The sequence below is a fragment of the Oryctolagus cuniculus genome, chromosome 16 (genome assembly GCF_964237555.1).
Source record: "Oryctolagus cuniculus chromosome 16, mOryCun1.1, whole genome shotgun sequence".
Lineage (NCBI taxonomy): Eukaryota > Metazoa > Chordata > Mammalia > Lagomorpha > Leporidae > Oryctolagus > Oryctolagus cuniculus.
The window spans coordinates 46,626,702-46,649,731 of NC_091447.1; the positions used below are offsets into that span (position 1 = coordinate 46,626,702).

General features: G+C 41.1%; 1 protein-coding gene across 2 annotated transcripts in view; it reads right to left on the reverse strand.

Moving 5' to 3' along the window:
* The window catches only part of ZNF804B (zinc finger protein 804B), a 537,977-nt gene that overhangs the window by 478,815 nt on the left and 36,132 nt on the right, over positions 1–23,030 (reverse strand). The gene's annotated exons all lie outside the window — the stretch shown is intronic.

Here is a 23,030-nt window from a genome sequence, read left to right on the forward strand (position 1 = left end):
ATTTTTTGACAGGCAGAGTGGACAGTGAGAGAGAGAGACAGAGAGAAAGGTCTTCCTTTGCCGTTGGTTCACCCTCCAATGGCCGCCGCGGCCGGCGCGCTGTGGCCAGCGCACCGCGCTGATCCAGTGGCAGGAGCCAGGAGCCAGGTGCTTTTCCTGGTCTCCCATGGGGTGCGGGCCCAAGCACCTGGGCCATCCTCCACTGCACTCCCTGGCCACAGCAGAGACTGCTGGCCTGGAAGAGGGGCAACCGGAACAGAATCCGGCGCCCCGACCGGGACTAGAACCCGGTGTGCCGGCGCCGCTAGGCGGAGGATTAGCCTAGTGAGCCGCGGCGCCGGCTCAGCATACCTTCTTGAAACAGAACTTCAAATCACAAGTATTATCACCTGCAGACTAAAATAAATAGAATTGAAATATGCTACATATAGAATGCTACATATAGAATGCAGTGGGTATTATATGAACAAAGTCGTAACTCATTTTCCCCAGATGGCCCAAATATTGGACCAATAACTACCTTCAGAACTTTGTTTTCATTGTTATTTAAATAAAAATAGTACCATATATAAATAAAATTCTGTGAGAAATAGAACTCTGAGAAATAAAAAGCAACATTTCTTCAAACAATGCTTGACTTTGGTATTATCTTTCAGAAGTACCTCTGAATCAGTTATGAGACTAATTTTATAATACCTCCAAGTTCTCCATAATCCTGCATGTGGTCAAAGGATATGTGTGGAGATGTTACAGTCAATATTATCCTCTCATTTCCACAGTTCTGCATTTATGAGAGACATATTTTGAAATTTAAAGTAAATTTGTTTTTAAAATGTTATGAATTTAGAAATACCATTTTTGGCTATTAGAAACACAGAGAAACAACTGAAAATATTAGGTAGAGTCATAGGCAGATTCTTTATATCTGGTCATTTAAGTACTTACTTTATTTCAAATAAGATTTCAGCAAATATAAATTACATTTTTGGAATTACTATGAACACTTGGCAATACCCATTATGTGACCTGTCCAGAGAATTACAATTTACTACAGTTTCTTTACAAATTCACATTACAAAGGTGATTCTTGACACTTAAGCAGTACACAATTCTGTGTTTTACAAATCACCTTTTACAGGCTGAACTCAAATTTTCATTCCAGAATTGACCGAGTGATTCAGAGATACCCACCGAGGTTTGGGCAAGGCAGAGAAGTCAATCTTCATGATGTGCCTGTGACATTTTGGACCATTCTCTGTAGCAGCACCATCCAAGACAAGAAACTAACTGCTCCCTGCCCCTTCTCACCACAGCACGTTCAAAGTCTCATTCCTGTCTTCCAAGTTGAGCTGCACTAGGAGGATTTCAAGGACTATAGAAATCATCCGTTCGTGCACCAGCACCACTCCTTATGCAACTCAGCCTCTTCTTTCTCTGCAAGCCCTCCCTCCATCCTCAGTCCTCATGCAGCTCCAGGCTACAAGAACTGAAGCAGGAAGAGGCAATTTGCAGGCTGCTTTGGAAGGCACTGGAGAGTGTCCTCAGGCACAGGACTGCCTACACAAGCAGGGGGTGCCTACCCCACTCTGCTTTTCCCTTGGCCATGTCCGGAGACTATAGGCATCTACTCTAGGTGTTCAAAGACTGCAAGCCATCAACATGCAGACCAAGGCCCTGTGGCCAAGACCAGACAGAAGCAGCACGCCTATACGGGAGGAGAACCAGCCTGACTTCTCTGGTTTTCAAGATAAGACTGGCAGGATGCCGGCTGCAGCTGCCTCTACTGATGCCAGGAGAGGTCTGTATCCATCCCCTGAACACCTGTACCACAGAGGGCAGAGGTAGTGACAGTGGGGGTGCTATTTAATAATCCAGTTCTAACTGACAGCTTTCCACACCTGGGATGCCACACTCACTGTTCAAAAAATCCAGTTCTACAGGGGCAGGCATTATGTACAGCAGGTAAAGCTGCCGGCTGTAACCTTCATGAGCTGGATGCTCCTCTTCTGACCAAGCCCCCTACTCATACTCCTGGGAGGCAGTGGAATGCAGCCCAAGTACTTGGGTCTTTGGACCCATTTGGGAGACCTGGAGGAAGCTCCTGGCTTCAGCTATTGAGGCCATTTGGGGAGTGATTCATGGATGGACTCTCTCCCTCTCTGTGTAAACTATGCCTTTCAAATGAATAAAACAAATCTTAAAATTCAATTGTTTCAGACATTCGATGTTTCAACATTTTACAGAAATATATTCAACAACAAAGTGTGGGTGGCCACTACCATGCAAATGACATCACTACTTGTAAATCTGTACGACCCTAAAATGTTTTTGAATTTTAAACAACTCTGATCTGTTTCAGCATGCTGGTCTTACTCTAATACAAGTGGGCAGCAAATGTCCCTTAGGAACCTTGCACGTCCAGGGAGCACTGTTTAGCCATAGCTTTCATTACAACTTAAATGACACCAAGTTCAGCAAATCAATGTAAAATATTTAAAGTGTGTTCAAAATTTACCTTTAAAAAGCTATACAGGACAAATTACACTTTCTGAACAAAACTTGGATCCATTTCCTCACCTTGCCAACACATGTCAGCCAATATTTTTTATTATTATTATTATTATTTGACAGGAAGAGTTAGACAGTCAAAGAGACAGAGACAGAGAGAAAGGTCTTCCTTCCATTGGTTCACTCCCCAGATGGCCACTACAGCCACTGCGCAGTGCCAATCTGAAGCCAGGAGCCAGGTACTTATCCTGGTCTCCAAAATGCAGGTGCAGGGCCCAAGCACTCTGGCCATCCTCCACCGCACTCCCGGGCCACAGCAGAGAGCTGGACTGGAAGAGGAGCTACCGGCACAGAACCCAGTGACCCAACCAGGACTAGAACCCAGGGTACCGGCGCTGCAGGCGGAAGACTAGCCTAGTGAGCCATGGTGCCGGCCCAGCCAATCATTTTAAAGAATCTTCTATAAATGCCAGGCTGCCAACTAAGCAGTGCAATCACAATTTCTTCTGGTCTTCAGAACTATGAGAAAAGAACTGCACTTTTTATTTATAGATTTTTAGAAGACATTCTACCTACAAAGTCGTATAATTACTGAGGCACAAATTTTAACAGATCTTTCCCTTCTTTTTATAAAGTTATCAGAGAAGGATACAACCCAAGGACACAGGCAAATTAGTATGGCGGAAGCACTCAAGATGACTGCGTATCTCCTAACAGATCAGGCAGAAGTTGGCAGGACTGATCTGAAGGGTCTGTCCCCAAGCCCTCTCAGAGATCATATGCTAGCTTGCAGTCAAGAATAAACCAAGGAGACACAGGACAAAGCAAAACACCTTCACAGCTATCTCAAGGAGCAGTGGAGAGACTATCAGGCACTCTCATACCTCCTGATGTTATCTCCTTACATAAAGTTTATTTTGTAAACAACTGTCATTAAAAACCATGTGAAGGACATATCGTGGTCTTATAATGTCAACCTCATTGACTCTGACTTGTACATCAATTAGACATAGTGGTACTACAAGAATCATGATCAGCAGTTTATCTAACATTTTGATACTTGATACATGACTTCACAGAACCACTTAAATGTAGATGTTCAAGTAAGCGAGTGTGCCCATTTCACGTAAGATCGAAGCTTAGAGACACCTCACAGTCTTCTAATGCTAAGAAGCACTAAGTGGCAGAGCAGAAAACCACCCAAGACTTCTACTACAAGTCTGGGTTAGGCAGCTGCTTGGGGTGCCTGTACTCCCTGACTCTGGCTACCTTTCTTCTGGTCCAATTTCCTGCTAACGTATCTTGGGAAGCAGCAGATGATGACGACCCAAATGTTGGGCCCCTGCCACCTACATGGGAGACCTGAATGGAGTTCTGGGGTCCTGGCTCAGCCACAGTTGTGACCATTTGTGCAATAAGCCAGTACATGGAAAATACCACTCTCCAACTCCTTTTCCTCCCTCTCTACCTCTCCCCACCCATGTCTCCTTTGGTCACCCTTTCAAATAAACAAATTTTAAAAATTCACTCCCTTCATACATCAAAATGGTTTTCTTTAATAAACAGATCCAATTATTCTTACTCCTTTGCTTTTGAAATCATTAGTCATAAGCTATCAACTTAACTAGTAAAAGCTTTGATTTCTCAGCATCATTTTGTGACAATTTGAGTTTTTTGTGAAGCCAAACTACCCTACACATTGTTTTCAAACATGACATTTTTATGAATATTCAATGTTATGAAAACTCATGACATTGACATGATATTTCATAAATATTTAATAAAATACTTATTAATCCAGATTTTCTCTCTGTTTTCATAGATTCCAGGAAATGATATTTCTTCCTGGTCCCAAACTCTCTCTTTGGGAAAAACCTTTAGCCCTCAACACCATGTTCTCATGCTATATAATAAAGTGTCCTGGACACAGTGCCAGGCACTGTATAGATCTTACCTCTTAAGATCATCTATCCAGGTTTTTCTAAAAGGCACCCAGGGCACAGGTGATAGGTTGCCACAGAAAAACCCCAGAAAAATGTATAAAAATAAAGGGGACAATCTCCCAGGGAATCCCTAACACTCCAGCAATTTTAGTGTTCCTCTATGTGAATAGCAAGTGAGCCCAGAGAATGTGGTAAAGATATCACCCGAAAAAAGCACATGGATACAATTCCTCTTCTCCATAACAATGTTACCAGAATTCCTAATCAAGTATGGATTTCATTAAAAAGTACCAGTGTTGATTCATTCATTTTAACAAATATATCATGGTATTATAAGATCTCAGCAACAGTTAAAGTGGGTATGGAGTACAATTCTCTACAACCTTTGTAACTTTTCTGTAAACATAAACCTTTCCAAAATAAGAGACTTTCAGATGTAATTATTGTAAGTCTTCAAGGCAGAAAATAGGTCACGAATATTTGTCCCTGTGCCCCTTCTCCACTTTTCATGGTTTCCAATATGAACAGAGTAACAGCATACACGAGTGTGTGCGTGTGAATTGCACACTGCAAGGAACCTGGAAGGAGTTGCATCCTAGTAGCTATCAGCACACTCAGTGCCCAGATATTAGTTTCCAATTATCACTCCAACTGAAAGATAAGGGAGCTGTTTGAGAAATAGCTGACTAATGGGGTTAGGTCAGCATGAGATTAAACTGAGTATAAAGAGAATTATGTGGAGATGTAAAAGGATGAAGTTTACAGCTTCAAGCGACTCCTCTGGCCAAATGTGGAGTATTTTAATGATAGTTATGAATTAACATCCAAGTAATAATGAAATAAAAAGGAATATACTAACCCATACTCACACAGGTGAACAGACGAATAGTGATCTTTTAGGAAGAACAGGACAGGTACCTTATTTCCCAACAACCTCCTGTGCTAGGCAGGGTGTGCCCTCCTACCTCACTTCTGCCAGATGCCATACCTTCATGCCTGTGCCATGTTTGCATCAATATGCTATGTCATATGACAAGGGGATGCTTAAGATGCAATTAAGCTTATTAAGCAGTTGATCCTTCAAACTGGAAGATTCTCCTGAATTTCCTGGGTGTCAAAGTTAGAGATTCCCAGCAAGAAAACAATCGCACTTTTGTTGGCTCTGAGAAGTAGGGGCCCTGCCCTGTGAGCTTATGGGTTGGTCAGTGATCTCTATGAGCTTTTGTCTAAGTTTTCTGTAATTCTCTTTCTCTCTCTCACACACACATACACACCTCAAAAAGTTCATGGAAAATGTGCATTATCTGTTTTCTATGAACTCGCTGAAACATAGCAAGAAAATATATTTTAAGCACATACATTTCTGGGCCCTGGATGTATTGGTTGCTACTGGGATCAAACTGGCTCCACTTAGATACATTGTCCTGGGTAATATATAGTCTAGTAGTAACAGCATATCCTGACAACATTTCTAACTTACAGTCTAAACAGAAACGAATATGACTTGAAAGCTACACTTGGTTTCTGGTATTTGACAAGTAACCTATTTTGTGTGCCTACTTACTGTCCAACTAATATTTTCATGCTGATTTTTCATAGAAAACAGCATGAAGGATTACAGTAAGTTAATAAAATATACATTTATAATGAAATTTGAGGACAAGTTTAATTCTCAATTGGATATCCAGAAACTATTCCAATAAAAGCTCACAGTGAAAACAGGTTGGTGCTCAGACCTTTCGTCATCTTTCTTCATTTAAGAACCTGACAGCAGTTTTAGAAACATGAAAAGGGAAAGGAAGTAGCAGCAAAAGGAGAAGGAATTAACCATTGCTGGATGCCCTAAATTATACCAGGAACATAATATTCCTCATCATGTGTTCTCCTAGACAGCAATTACAGGTATGCATCAGTACTACTCCCATTTTAAAATTTAGAAAATTGGTTTAGATTTTACTTAGAATTTAAGGATTCAATTGTATTATGTTATAGAGGCGAGGTGTGAACCCAAAGTAGCTTTAAATGAACTCCTTGTTCTTTTCGATCAACTAAATTGCCTGAGTTGAATCTTACCATAATTTCATTGGGTGGAAAATGCAAACACTATCATCATTAATCTTGGTGAGGGGATGTGTAAATGAATGAGACAGAGAGGCTGTGTGTAAGAGCTAACAGACAGACTAGCGTATACATTTAAATAACCATGAAGGTTATACATCAAACATCAGATTACAAAAAAAAATTTGCTTTGTAACAAAGTCATAAGAGAATTGAAATATGTATTCCAGATGTTCTATATTGTTTCAAGGATTCTTCAATATGGTTAGATAACAGCCAGCCATACTGCTTACAGTTGTTTGATCTTAGAAAACATGTGTGAAAGTACATATTTTATTTTCTACTAGAAATAGGGAAAGCACAACTTCCCAGATACACCACTTGGTGACATGATACTAGCCTATATCCAAGAGCAGGATATGTAAAATATTAGAGATAGTAAGTAAGCACTACAAGAATCCATTCTGCATAATTTTCTCTCAAATCAGAATTTCACAGTTCTATAAATCTCTGCTTCTTCCAAGTACTATATGACCTCATGGTGCATTAGTTACACGTGCTAAAGAGTTCAGTACGAATCATTTGTGGGAGCAAAGTCATTATTTCTTGTTAGCACTCAGACATCCAAGCAATTAAACATATATTTTAAAAAAGATTTTTACTTTTTGTTTACTTGAAAGGCAGAGTGCTAGTGAGAAAGCAGAGGGCAAGGGGGCGAGGGGGTATCTCCACCTGCTAGTTCATTCTCCTAAAGCCCACAACAGCCAGAGCTGGGCCAAACCAAAGCCAGAGAAAACCATCCTGGGTCTCCTATTTGAGTGCCAACGAACCAGCAGTTGGACCATCACCAGCTGCCTCTCCAGACACATTAGCAATTCGCTGGATCAGAGTGCAGGAGCCTGGACTTCAACCACACTCCAGTACAAGCTGTGATAATCAGTTGTAACAGCTCACCTCCCTGCACCACGATGGTTGCCCCATGCTTGTCCAATCTCGTTCAGAGTCTCAGAGCAGGCATACAAACGAGCTTCACAAAGTTCGTGGGAGAGGCATGTGCTGTGGTACAGTGGGTTAAGTTGCCTACATCCCATATTGGTTCACGTCTCAGCTGAGAGGCAGATGTTGGCTCCATACTTGAGTCTTTATCACTCCCGTAGGAGGTCAGAATTGTTTCAGGCTTCTGATCTGGCCTGGCCCACTCCTGGCTATTGTGGATATCTGGGGAGTAAATCACTGGTTAGAGGGTCTCACTCTCTGCCACTCTAGCTTTCAAATAAATCAAAACATTTTTTAAAAATTCCTTAGAAAATGGAATTAAAAGATAAGCCTATTTTGGTACAAAAGAACTGAAATGCATACATACTTTTTCATAATACAGTTTTTCTTCAATCTTTGAGGACCAGCTCATAAACAATGAAATAATTCATTTAATATCTTTGATAAAATGTGCTGTAAATAATATATAAATATATGTGGGCCTTGAGAATATTACCAACTTACAATCTAAATTTGATTGAAGTTAACTTCAAGGATTATACTTCATTTCTGGCACTTAAATACAATAAGATTTGCCTAGCTTTTGTTCAACCTGTATTTAATTATGCTCAATTTCTACAAAATAAAATGGACTCACAGATCAGTAAGCAATGAATATTTTATACCAAAAACCAATCGACCCTATGCAAATCAACTACACTAAGAAATTTTAGTTCAGACAAGGAAATACAGTAAATATAAATTTACATTTTAAAATATTTAATAACATTGCCACAGGAAAATCAGGTTTTTTTTTAAATTCCACATGTTACATTTGTGGGAAAAATTTCTTTAGAGTTTTTGTTACTGAGATAAAAGTGACACCATATACAATTCACTAGTTCATTTGCCTTTTTGTGATTGTGTCAGTTCACTTAGCAAAATGTTCTTGATTCATTTATGTTGCATAGTGTGACAAAATTTCCTCCCTTTTAAGGCAAAATAATGTCCTTGTGTGTCTCTAGTTTGTTGATCCATTCATCCCTCAGTGGGCAGGTACTGTGAGTGGTGCTGCTGGGAACACAGATCGGCAAATCTCTCTAAGACTCTGGTGCTTTTCAACTGTTTTTCATACATATCCAAAATGGAGACTGAGGATTCTATAGTAATTCTATTTTTAGTCTTTTGTGAAAACACTATCCTGTTAAATCCATGGTAGTTGCACCATGCTACAAACCCCACAGTGCAAAAAGCTTCCAGTTTTTCCATATTGTCATCATTTTGTTATTTTCTAGGTTTTTATAGTAGTCATCCTAAAAGGTAAAAAAATTTGGCCAGCGTCGCGGCTCACTTGGCTAATCCTCTGCCTGCAGCACCAGCACCCCAGGTTCTAGTCGCGGTTGGGGTGCCAGATTCTGTCCCGGTTACTCCTCTTCCTGTCCAGCTCTCTGCAGTGGCCCAGGAAGGCAGTGGAGGATGGCCCAGGTGCTTGGCCCTGCACCTGCATGGGAGACCGGGAGGAAGCACCTGGCTCCTGGCTTCAGATTGGCACAGCACGCCGGCCATTTGGGGGGGGATGAACCAACGGAAAGGAAGACCTTTCTCTCTGTCTCTCTCTAACTCTGCCTGTCAGGAAAAAAAAAAAAAAAAGGTAGAAAATTCACTTTATGTCCTTTATGTACAATGTATTACTGGAAATTTTAAAGAAAATAACCTCTTTGGAAATGCATACATGTTGCTTTCTTTTGAAGCGAATGAAGATTAACCTTTTTTGGACTCACAGGTATGGATCATTGGTTGGTTCCCAATACTTATAATACCATGAAATCTATCTTTGTCGTGTTGAAAAAAAAGGCTATACCTCTTCCACCTGATTTAAGTTACTCTAGTAGAAGTAGCTGAGAGAGATGGAGAGAGTCTCTGTATATATGAGAATACAACAATAAAAGATTAGCATGTATTGTGGTATATGTCTATCGAAAGGTTCTCAAATTGATAAATTTGACAATAACAATACAAAACTCTAATCCAAAAGTAGGGTCTTTCTAGATTTGGTCATAATCAATGCAAGAGCACATTGGATATTAAAACCAACTCTTTCTGAAAACAAAACTATTATCAGTTTTTAATTTAATGTTTTTTTAAAAGCTTCCTAAGATATAACATTTTATTTCTGACAGGTTTCTCACTTTGCCCAATAATGTATTAGTAATTTTGATCAACTGATTCAGAATTTCATAAATTCAGAATCTAACTACGATACAACTCTTAGACAAACTGACTCATCTTTCTGTAAGGTATCTTTGTCAAAACCCAAAATACACAACTATCTTCCAGACATCCAATACACAGAATTAGTTTAAGTAAATCGTAAAATGAATTAAAAATTAGACTCATGTATGTTAATAGTTGCTTATTTTAATAAAAAAAGAAAATTTAAAGCGCCGACAGGCAGGGGACTGATTAAAGTTCACCTGTGGGGCCAGCACTGTGGCATAGCAGGTAAAGCTGTCACCTGCAATGCCGGCATCCCATATGGGCACAGGCTCAAATCTCGGCTGCTCCACTTCCAATCCAACTCTCTGCTATGGCCTGGGAAAGCAGTGGAAGATGGCCCAAATCCTTGGGCCCCTGCACCCACGTGGGAGACCCAGAAGAAACTCCTTGCTCTTGACTCCTGATCAGCACAGCTCCAGCTGTTGCAGCCAACTGGAGAGTGAACCAATGGATTGAGGACCTCTCTCTCTGTCTCTCCTTCTCTCTGTATAACTATTTTTTTTAATATTTTATTTATTTGAAAGTACACGTGAACTTTGTGTGATCTTTGCAATTGCAATGCTATCAATTTACAGCTGACACTTTAATAATACTTTGTGTTTATGAATTTTTACAGTGTTTTAAATATACTTCATACTTTGAGTATTCAGTTGTATTTTTTATTAATGTCGCTCCTCCGCGGGCTCGCGGGAGAATGACACCGGACCGGACTCTGTTGTTTAAGCGAATGACTCTGCATTGTGCGCTCAAGTTTGCTCCTGTGCTAACTGCATTCTAACTGCATTCCACTTGGTGTGTGTCCGCATTCTTGTTATTCTTTCGGTGCATGGTGTGAGATGTCTGCAGCGCCTCGTGGCGCATAAGCGAATCCCCCTGCGCAGCTTCTATCTCGCCTTTATAGTCCTCTCCCACCAATCCGTGCTCTGCTGCCCACGTGTTGAGCACGCTGTTCTCCTCCAATCAGAGGTTGGATCAGGAATCAGCTAATTAGCGAAGCAGCTGTGTAAGATTTCTTTACTCCCTCTCAGTGCCATATGGTGGGAGATCAGGCGCATAGAGTTAGTCTCAATAGTCTCAGTAGTCTAGTCTAGTCTTGATAGTCTCAGTACTTATTTCGCCATGTTGCGGGAGACAGGCCCTGCTCCCCACAGGGCCCTGCTCCCCACAATTAATAAAAAGCATTCATATGTTGGCCAATGACAAAATAATGTAGAAAAACATAACTATAGTACAAAACAGCATGCGCGTATAAGGCAAGTAACATCAGTGACATACATTAACACAGATTCCCCATGTGTAAAACCGAGCACAAACACACAATTGTAATTACAGAAGAAAACCACAGTGCGCAGTAGCAATCATTTCTCTGGAGACTGAAGTCAGTCTGATTTTCCTATGCTTATCTTTGTTTTCTAAATTTTCCACATCATATGTGTCATACAAAATAAAGGAGTGGAGAGGGGTGCATGGGAGCCGCCTCTCCATTTGCTCCCTGTCTGCTCAGCTTCATCTCAGAGAGAACAGGCTGACTGCTGGTATTGAAGATGGTCAGCCCCCACTGCCACCCGCCCTGGGTAGCCACAGTGCTGGCAGGCCTGGAAGGCAAGGGCAGGAGACATTCACTCTGACTGTGCTGACTGCTCTCTCCTCACATTCTGATAAGAGAGATTACAAATCAATACAGTCAATAAAAAGCAAGCCCCAGTCCTTGAGAACCTTTAATGAATGCCAAAGATCATCTGCAGGTTTATTTTGATTTAAAATCTTAATATTCAACCTATTAAGACCACAAATTCAAACACCTAACTTACCTTTACATTTTACCATCAACTTACAAAATATTAGTCTAGCATATTTTAATAGTACCTTATAAGATAATTGCAACTGATCACTGACCTACTTCAAAAAAATTCCTTCCTCGGGGCTGGTGTTGTGGTGCAGCAGGTGAAGCTGCCACTGGTGATGCCAGCATCCCATACTGGAGTGCAGCCTTCAGTTCCAGCTGCTTCACTTCTGACCCAGCTCCCTCTTATACACCAAGGAAAGAAGCAGAAAATGGCCCAAATGCTTGGGACCCCACCACCTACATGGGAGTCCCAGGCCCCTGGTTTTGGCCTTGGTCCAATGACCATTTGCAGCCATTTGGGAGTGAGCCAGAAGATGGAAGATCTACATCTCTCCCTGCCATTCTGCCTTTCAAATAAATCCTTTAAGAAATTTCTTACTTTAAAAGGTACCCTCTTTACATACTGTCGTAGTGACAAATAAAATAGATTAGCAAATAGATCTATCCATTTGATAGACCTATATGATTTTGTATATATCTATAAAGTGTTACATATTACAATACACAGCAGACTCATAGAATGGCAGATGTCCTAAACAGCACTCTGGCCTCACAATCAGCCCTTAAGGCATTCGGATCTGGCTGAAGAGCCCATGGGAGTATTTCAAGCATGGAAAGCCAAGACACTCTGGCAAAAAACAAAAACAAAAACAAAAACAAAAAACAATGACCTAAATGAAAGATCTCTGTGAGCGAGATCCCAGTGGAAAGAACGGGCCATCAAAGAAGGAGGTACCTTTCTCTGAAGGGAGGAGAAAACTTCCACTTTGACTATGATCTTGTCTAAATATGATCAGAGTCAGCGAACTCAAAAGGCTTCCATAGCCTTGGCAGCTCATGACAAGAGCCTCGGGTGATTACTGACATCATAAATCAAGAGTGTCAATTGTTAAAGCAACAACGGGAGACACTGTGCATTTACTCCTCATGTAGGATCTCTGTCCTTAATGTGCTGTACTATGTGAATTAACGGTATAACTAGTACTCAAACTGTACTTTATACTTTGCGTTTCTGTGTGGGTGCAAACTGTTGAAATCTTTACTTAGTATATACTAAATTGATCTTCTGTATATAAAGATAATTAAAAATGAATCTTGATGTGAATGGGTGAGGGGGCAAGGGGAATCTGCTATAATCCAAAAGCTGTTTTAAAATTTATATTTATTACAGTTAAAAAAATAGATCAAAGATCTATCCATTTGATGGACCTATCATTTTGTATGTATCCATGAAGTGTTACATATTACAATACTGTCAAAATTTGATGAGGTTTCAATTTAAAATAACAAATCTGAACTAAATATTCAGTTATACATTTTAAGATGGAATTAAAAGTTTAACCTGTTATTTACTAAGGCAGATTCTGTTACTCACTAGAAATCCTTAAAACATCAGGTATTCACATCTCCTGTTTACACAAATATATTGCTGCCAAAATTTAGTTCACCTGCATACTTCTATAAATCATTAGTTTTCCCAGAGTTAAGATTTTTATCTATGAAGGGAAGAGTGTTATCCTTGTGAAGAGGTTCAAGGTTTCTTCTAAGCCAGTTAAGTCTTTCAACCAAGTTGCATCTGGACATTAGGCAATGCCACCAAGGGACCTCAGAGTTTACCAAAGGCTGAGTTCATAACTCTTAGAGGCCACGTAGGCTGTATTCCAGACTTACATCATGATCTAATTTTAAATTGATTAATCTTAGGGAGAGAGGGAGAAAGGAAGAGAGGTATGTGCTCCCTATGTTTCACTGATGGTTTACTCCCAAAATGCCCACCATGGGTTGAGTCTGGGCAAGAATCAAACCCGGAGCTGAGAACAAAATCCAGGTCTCCCACACGGGTGGAAGGAACCACAGTACCTGAGCTATCACCTGCCACTTCCCAGGATGCACACCGCCAAGAAGCAGGAGTCAGGAACCACGGGCACAGAACACAAGGAGTCCTATGTGGGATGTGGGTACCTACACTGTTAAGCAAATGCCTACCCCAGTCTTAATTTTTAAGTTAGATTTCATGCTATTAACTGTTCCACTTAATTAAATCCAACATATCAATTCACTGCTAGATTCCATTAAGACCACAATTCCTATATATTCATGTATCACTTCACTGAATTTTGGATATCTTACTACTTACAATCTAGTCTTTCCACTGGCAAATATTTGTGTGCCCACATATATTCATGAGATAGAAGGTAGGAATGAGAAAATGGTTAAGCCTGGGGCACACTGGAAGTGAGGAAACCCTTACCATCTTCTTGTGGGATAACCTGCCTTCCAATGGGCAATCTGGCAATACTCTTGTAGCACTTACTGACAAAGCCTTGGCAACAGGCTCTACCCCTTTAAAAGGAGACCAGACCAGAGCAGCTCCACCATCACTTTCCAGAGAGCTGAAGAAAGTATATTTAAGTGTAAGCTTGTGATTGCCCAGCCTCCGTTGCTGTTCACTTCCATCTGGGCCACCCAGCAGCCTTCTGGCTATTGCCTGCACTGGCAGCACAGACCCTACACCTAGGAGCCCGAGCAGTTTAGTTTTAGGGATTCCTTTGACTAGACAATTTCACAGTGAGGGAGAAAACTTGCTGACATATTTAGAACACGTTGCTCATCCACTCTTCAGCACAGAAAGGTAAAACAGACTTAATGGCACACGAGGATTTATTTTTGTTAATAGTTATTTACTGATTCTAAACCCAAAAATAATGTTGAAAGCTCTTAAAATGCAATCCATAATTTTACCAAAGACTTACAGCTTGAGATTCTCCATATTGTACAGCTCTCACCAATACAAGAAAGCTCCAGTTTTAGCTGTGCCATGAATAAGATGACACTGGCATCTAGCAGCTTATTATCACCTGCCTACTCATAAAAATGATTAATTTCAGTTAAATAGATTCTGGCTTCAGACATGCAGATGTATTTCCCAGACACTGGAGCATCAACTCTATCCACTCAGAGGATACAAAGTACTCAGAAGGATAATTCTTACTCAAGTATCACAAAGCATTCCTATTTAACTTTACTTTTCAGAACATAAAATTATTTTCTCACCTTTATCTCACAGTATAGAAAAACTGCTTAGTCATGAAATAGTAAAGCAGGCCACTGAAAACCCAGTAGTCACAACAGAAAACAGAAATCCCAGCCCGAGGATAAGCTTTTTTCATCTGCAGAGCAGTCTACTTTAGGTTTCTGCTAAAAATATTACCCTCGTTCTGAAGACTAGCTTTTTCATAGTATAAACTATAGCATACAGTTTGCAATCAAAACATGGGTTTACCCTTTATCTTTAAGTCACAAAGCAAACCACTCCTTAAAGGCAGACAGCTTGAAGGCCAGAGGCCTGCACTTCCATTCTGATACAGTCAAGATGACAAGAAGGGTCTTTCCTTTTCTCACAAGGCAGAGGTCTTAGAGAATGACCTCATTGAAAAATAGATAGAAAACTGTTTTGGTCCTCAAAGAGATCACTGGAGGCAAATTTCTAGCAAGCAACAGTGAGTGAGCAAACCCAAGTCACACCGCTGCCTCAACCTCTACACATTCAGCATCACCTCTCACAGCCCTTTGAGCCCAAGATCCAAAATTGACTCTTGACCGAACAGAAACCCAGGCTTAGAAGTTTTCTTACTGCAATGCTGCCTTATTGCAAAGTCCAAAGTATGACCTCTCCTCCTATAAACACACACACACACACACACACACACACACTCTCTCTCTCTCACATGAAGTGAGTTCTTGGTAAACAGATGCACTGCCTAGGCTGAGCTATTTCTATGCCTTCTAAAAGGTTCCACAAAACTGCCAAACATGAAAGCACTCCTACACTTTCAGCTGTTTATGATAAAAACTTACGATTTTCATCAAACCATGATCAGAGAAACATGGCCTACTTCAAAGCCAAACTGCTTAATATAAATTATCACAAACAAATTTAACCCCACAGTAAATACAATCAATATTCCCAAGTGCTTGGTTCAAAGAATTGCTAATTCTAAGGAGTTCTTGACCCAAACTATTTTAATATTTGACTCTGAAACGTTAGTATGTGACTTTCAGAATGTTGCTTTCATACTTATGCTGTTATTCACCTTGTTTAACAGCTGCAGTTCTGAGTGTAGCGCAACTGATTAGTGGAGGTAATATACCAGTTGAAAACTTCATCAAGAATATCAAATGTTTCCCAAGAAGTCTTCCTATTAACCAGATAATTGGGTTAGGTGTGAAAATCTTGTAATTATTTCAGCCAAACTTCAGAATCTGTGTTTTACAGCCCCCCTCAATTCAAAGAGACACAACATGATTATATTTTGGCACACGGAGCTCAATCAAGCTTAGCCTAGGCACTCTCCTGGAACAGTAACCATACTAGAATGGTTTCCAAGAGCCCAACAGAGGCACTCACACAGCTGACAGTATTGCTATTACTCAACAGTCTCAAGTCATGGAAAGCTAACTTCAGGTTGTGTTTTTATCAGCTGACCTAGCACCATGTGTGCAAATGAGATCCATCACTGAAGGGCCCCAGTCTGCCAACAAAGCAGAAATCAATCTGACAAGAAAGCGAATATAAAAGTATTTCAAGGTTTAGTGCCATTTGCTGACTGTGAAACCTCTGTCGAGAAGCAACAACCTTACACTTGTTCAAACATGCAATACAGCATTCCACTTTCAGCCTCCACCTTCCTGGCTGCTCACAATGGCTGTCGAGAGGGAAAAACCCCACCACGCTAGTTTTTACTGGAGAAAACCGAAGGTCGTCACAGCCCGATCACCCCGCTACCTTCCTCCACCACGGTTTACTCTCAGGAAGCTTACCCTCTTTTTGTGGCCAAAGACTTTTCAGCAGTGGTCTACTCCCTGGCCGCTCATGCTCCCGGCTTTTTCACTCTGCTTTTGCAAGGGGCCTCCGACAACCATTTCACTGAATCCCTTCTCCTCAAAGTCCCCAGGACACTTGTAATTGGCAGCACTAAAGGCCAGCTCAGTCCTTAAGCACTCTGAATGCCTCCTTTAGAATTTTGTAACAACCACTCACTTTTAAAACTGCGCTGAATTCATCTATCTTCATGTCCCTCTTTTTGTAAATTCTTTACCCATCCCTGACCTGTGCCCTCTTCACTCCCCCTTAGCATTAGGTATCTCCTAAGATGCGTTTCTCCGTCACCTTCTTGCCTTCCACGGCCCGAAGGCCACCTTGGCTCCCTGTTTCATGCCTTTCCTCCCCGTATGGATGACTATACAATCTGCCCAGTGCGTCAAGACTTCTCATCTCCAGACCCTTAGCTGCGTCTAACCTGGGTGTCTCCAAGGTAACTGAACTTCAACATCATCTCTGCCAACTATTTTCTTTGCAAATCTGCGCCTTCACCTATATCCTTCACCCGTATCTTTTGTAAAAGCTTAGCCCTCCTGGGGATGGACATTCAAACTTGATGCCCTCTCCAAGTCCGTACACACCTCACCTCGTCAAGTCGCGTTTACCTTGGTGAGCCTTGTGTAATTCAAGCTTAGCAAATACCTTAGTTCAAAGTCTAATTCTACATATGGGTTACAACTTTTAAAGACACACCTATCTCTCAAAAGTATGAAAGATTTTCTGGGCCGAGTTTCCCGAGCTGTGTCTGCTCCACTTTTGGTGTCTATCCTCCTATCTTGCCTCTTTCCCAGTAGTCTCTGACGTCTCGAACTCATATAGCACCTAAGTCAGCCTGATCCACGAGCAACCATTTAACAGGTTCTTCCCACCATTCCAGACTTGGAGAAACACATTCACCACCTTTCACCAAACCATGGCCACAGCCTTGGGCTTTAACATTAATTTTCTTCTGGACCAACAGCAGCATACTCTTCTACAAAACTTGTCAAATTCAAAACAAATATCATCCCCAAATTCCACTTATGTTAACAATTAACTAGATTTCTCTCCCTTCTGGTTTCCTTTTAAAAGAAAATTGGATTCACATGCCACATATACATTTGTCTATTATTTGCTTGAGAGTTAATTTTGCCCATGCCTTCAAAATAGTCTTCAAAAATAATTTAAAGACCACATCATTTCTTAATTTGTGTATCCATTCACTTTTTCCAAGATCTCTTTTAATTCCTATAATAACCATCTTCACATTACAATGTTTCTCAGTAATTTTATTTCTCTACCATAAGTATCTAGAAAAGGCATTAGTCGAAGAGTAGAAAATGTTTAAGCTCAAACTACTTTCCCAAAACTTGAGCAGATTTATTTATTTATTTTTTTGACAGGCAGAGTGGACAGTGAGAGAGACAGAGAGAAAGGTCTTCCTTTGCCGTTGGTTCACCCTCCAATGGCCGCCGCGGTCGGCGCACCGCGCTGATCCAAAGGCAGGAGCCAGGTGCTTCTCCTGGTCTCCCATGGGGTGCAGGGCCCAAGGACTTGGGCCATCCTGCACTGCACTCCTAGGCCACAGCAGAGAGCTGGCCTGGAAGAGGGGCAACCGGGACAAAACCCAGCACCCCGACCGGGACTAGAACCCGGTGTGCCGGCGCCGCAAGGCGGAGGATTAGCCTAGTGAGCCGCGGCGCCGGCAATTTACTCTTTAACTATCAGAAGGCACTAGCACTTACCAACTGCAGAATGTTTGCTTAAAGGATTCCCAGTGCCTCTGGTACACTTCTTCTCCAATTCCCTTGCATGTCATAGGCAACTTCCTTAAACGCAGTTTTGGTTACAGGCAGTCAGAAAATGCCAGGGTTTCTCCACTGCTCTCAGTGAATTCAAACCCCCGACCACATCCGAGTCCTCCTCAAACTGACTGTTTCCCCTTTGCCATGACTTCCCTGCACGCATCTGTAGCCCAGGCCAACAATTTTATTCCTGTCTACACTTAGACTCACCTGTGGATGTTGTAACAAATATATATCCTAGAGCTCCATTCCAGGTACATTAAATACCAAGAATTGTTTTTTTATGGAATTCTCCACCAGATGATTTTAATGGACAGAATTGACATCATTGCAAGTTTCAAGTCTTCCTCAAAGTGAGCTAGAAACCAGGAGAACACTTGTCAACACTGCGACGTCAAGCCCTCACTCGAAACCTATTTAGAAATCGTAGGGCGAGGACCCAGAATCTGCGATTCAACAAAACTAGATTCTGTGGCTGGAGGACTATTTTTCCAGCTAAAACAGACTACTGCCATTTTCTTTGGAAGAACTGCATTTCTCAGGACTGTAACACATGCCCTATGCTCTTTATGCTTCGAGATTTCAATCTGTTCCCTCCACAATCTCATCTTCGCCTTTCCCCAAACACACAAATCCTATCTAATTTTGACCACCCTGCTTAAACACTCATTCCTGAAGCCAGTTTTCAATGCTCCAACATTTTTTGTGTTTAAGGGTTCAATGTTCATTTATTAGTGTACTTCCCTCCAATTCTGTGCTCAACATAATCATGAAAACCTTAAAATCCACAATCAATTAAATTTTTCACGTGTAAATACAATATCTGATTCATAAAAAAATCTCCACAATGTTTGGTGCATCTTTCCACAAATCATATAGCTATGTTACTGTTGGAATTGAAATTGAAATTTGACTACTGGGCTGGTGCTGTGGCACAGCAGGTTAATCTGCCACCTGTGATGCCAGCATCCCATATAGACCACAGCTGCTCCACTTCTGATCTAGCTCCCCGCTAATGTGCTTGGGAAAGCAGAGAAAGCTGGCTCAAGTGCTGGGCACCTGCACCCATGTGGGAGACCCAGAGGAAGCTCTTATTCCTGGCTTTGGCCTAGCCCAGCCCAGGCCATCGTGACCATTTGGGGAGTGAATAGAAGATCTCTTGATGTCTCCCTCTTCCCCCACCCCTTTTTCCCTCTCTCTCTCTTTGTAACTCTTTCAAATGAATAAAATCCTTAAAACAACTATGCATGGACTTCAAAAATTTTTGCACCAACAAATATCTTTTAATTCCATTGCATCATGAACATTTTAACAGAGCCTCATATGTGCTCATAATGAGAGATTCCACACAAGTTGTTAGCTGTGTATTTAGACCATTAATTTTCTTAGGCTGATCACACAGATATGCTGAAATGCAGAGTCCACCTTTTTCTCTAGCACATGTTCTGTTTCTCCAGTATGTGAGCACAGGTGAGATAAAAATGGGTCTTGTATTCCAAGCAGAAAATAAGTTCAGTCAAGACACATGAGTGAGATCAAGAAACATTTACAGAGCCACTGCCCAGCCCTGTTTGTGGGAACAGCAAATTCACATGAGGACTCTTTCCACTAGGCTTCCACAGGCAACTCAGATCCCACTTCTACAGTGGTTTTGATAAAACACTGAGTATCATCCATATGGTATGTGTTGTTTTTTTCCATGTCGTATCTCAAGGGCAACTCTGACTCCTCAACATTTTGTACTCTGACTGCACTCTAAGCCTCTGAAATCAGGGACCAAGCATTACACAGGTTCACGTCTTTTATACTGCCCATGCTATCACCAAAGCCTCAATGAATCCAAGATAAAGGAGCAGACAATAACTGTAGATGAATTTTGTTGAATCATGGTTACCCTGTGGGACTTTTCCTTTACATTTCTTTATCCAAACTATAAGGTACTCTCCATTTTGAGAGGAACCATCATGTCACAGACAAGAGAAAAGTGGCCCAGGGCTCACGGATAGAATGAGGGATAAGTTTCTTTACCTTAGACAGACACAACTGGGAGTCTAGTGAGAGCAGTCCCGAATTCCGTTCAAAGTCCTGAGCTATTCCATAATTTGGTTTCCTCTTTAACAACTGCAGACAAATTTCTGTCAACCATTTACGATTGTTTTAAAGATTAAATTAGTCATTGCATGTAAGAGTATCTGGTGTATGCTACCCAGTAAACAATAAGTGATAATCATTTGAATCCTCTCTGTCTTTCAAAAACAAAAGGACCTGGGAGTACGTTTATTCAGAAACAGTTGGTTCTGGAGAATACAATCAGAGCATAAAGAACATCAACAAGAAAAACGTGCTCTGTTTGACATGAGTTACAGGTGCATGCTGCATATTACTGTGAGACAAGTTGCAGAACAAGGCTGGGCAGGTGGAAAAATCACAAACAGTACATAGCATCCTAAGTTTCTACTCAGGTTCCATGAGTTCTCAGTTGTTCAAACCTGAAACTGGATAAGCTATTCTAAACTGATTACTCTGAGTGCAGTAACAGGATAGCTTCTTTATGTGGTCGGATAGACAGAATCATTCTCTTGTTTGAGTTGCCTTCTGGGGATAAACAAATATCCTCAACAGTTGGAACACAAGGGATTGTGGCACCTAGAAATTCAAATGTGACGCATCCATTCAAATTAGCACACAATTACATATACCCATCAATCAAAAAGCTTGCAACCTGTATGCAATTTATATTCCTATCTGGTCAGAACTTAACTCTTACTGTTTCAGAGTATGACTGAAGAAAGGAAAGCAAAGGAGGCAAGTAACCTTTAAACCTTTCAAAAAACCACAGGACAACGGAGCTATGGAGAAGAAATCCGAGAAAAAAAAAATTCAATGATGAAGGGAAAAAATGCATTGGGAAAATGGAACAATGATACAGGACAATCTATGGTGCTTTAAGATATATCAAATTTTCCATGGTGGTTTCTAATTGTATTAGTTTGAAGCACATAGAAAGTGTCACTATCAGGCTGTTTTTAACTTACAGAAAGGGCAATTCATGTTTTTAGGCCAACACCAGTTTTTGTTAAGAAACTCTCATTCTTTGATATCTTAAATAGTTTATATATTTATAATGATAAAATATCACCACTCCTCTATTAGGTTTACATTGCAGGAACCCAAATATATGAAATCAAGGAGGAACAAAACACACAGAGGGAAACAAAATAACGATTGAGCTTCTTTTTAGCAAGACATTAGAAAAACAGAACACATCTCCCTGTGGGGAGCACTGACCAGAGCGGGGATGCTAGGATTTAGGGTAAGTGGAAAGACTTCAAAGTCGTGGCTCCTATGGAAATAGAAATGCTAAAAATGGAATCTGGAAGAAGGGCAGGTTAGTCAGACCTAGAGAGAGAAGGCAAACTCAGAAGAAAACAAACAGAACAGTCTTCATGATCTATCCCAAGTCTGGGAGCTCAAGAAGAAACTGGAAATCTAACGACAAGTCAGAAACCTTGTTTAAAACTCTTCAGTACTTTGTCCACCCCAGTTTTCTCGGGTAACCAATCCATTCTTTGGAGGTAACATACTTATTATCAAAACAACAAGCCATATGCATAAAGCCAGAAGACCCTTGAGGCAGGAGAGTACACCTTGCAGTGAGCCTTCTCTTGAAGAAGGGTGCCCCGCTCAGTCTGCAAGGAAACCGTGCTGCAGGAGAAGATTCTCGGCTACGCATGAGAGACTGAGCTGAGCTGTGCACTCCAAAGGAGATCCTGGGTAGCAGCCTGCTGTGAATTCTCCTGCTGACTTTTGTCAGTTTCAGTGTTAGGTAGCAATGCACACTACAGCATGTTCCCATATTCTCTCCACTCTAATCCATTATGGAGATTGTAAATAAATGCCAAACTCACCACAGATCTGGTGAGGGCACAAGCTCCCTCTCCTAGCATTCAGGAAGGACTTTTCTAACTTCAGGAAATAGACTGACAGTGGCTTAGCCTCACACTCCAGGCTGAGTCTGTCACGTGGGAAAACCTAGAGAAATTCTGTGGGTAGAAAACTCTTAGCATAACCCAAATAAAGAGCCAGGGCAAGGAAAGAGGTAGTGGAAATCAAGAACCCATAACATGTTTCAAAATGAGTAAAACATTTAGCAACAGAATAGAGTTGGGGAATAAACTTCAGGAAACCTGAAACGATAGAAACAGAGATTCTGGTCTAGGATCTGAAACAAAAAAAAAAAAAAAAATGAAAAATGAGCCATGCAGGAAAGTTCCATGACCAATCCACTATGCCAACCACACAATCTAGAGTCTTACCAGCTCTCACCAAAGAGAAACTTAGACGCTCTTGAGGTAACTGGGCATGATGCAGAAGGGGAGATGGGTAGGAACTCAGAACCTCAGCATCACCCAGAGTTGGGTTTGAGAAGAAACTGGCACAAAGAGAGATTTAGGAAAATCCAGGGAAGTACAGTATCCTAGATACCAGGAGCCAGAGAAGAGAAGGCCAGAAAGAAGGTGGGGTCAGCATCATTACATTTGGCAAAGCAGCAGAAGTACGAGGATGAGAACAATCCCTGACTTAGGCAATACCAAGGCACGGATGGCACCAAGACAAACACCTTTGGAAAGACTGCATCACATCAGGAAGTGATGAGTTGAATCACACAGAGGAGTAACAGTCATTTTTATCTAGCACACAAAGAGGTATTAAGTTACCACTCAGCCTCCACTTTCTGGGGTAATCTATCACTGTCT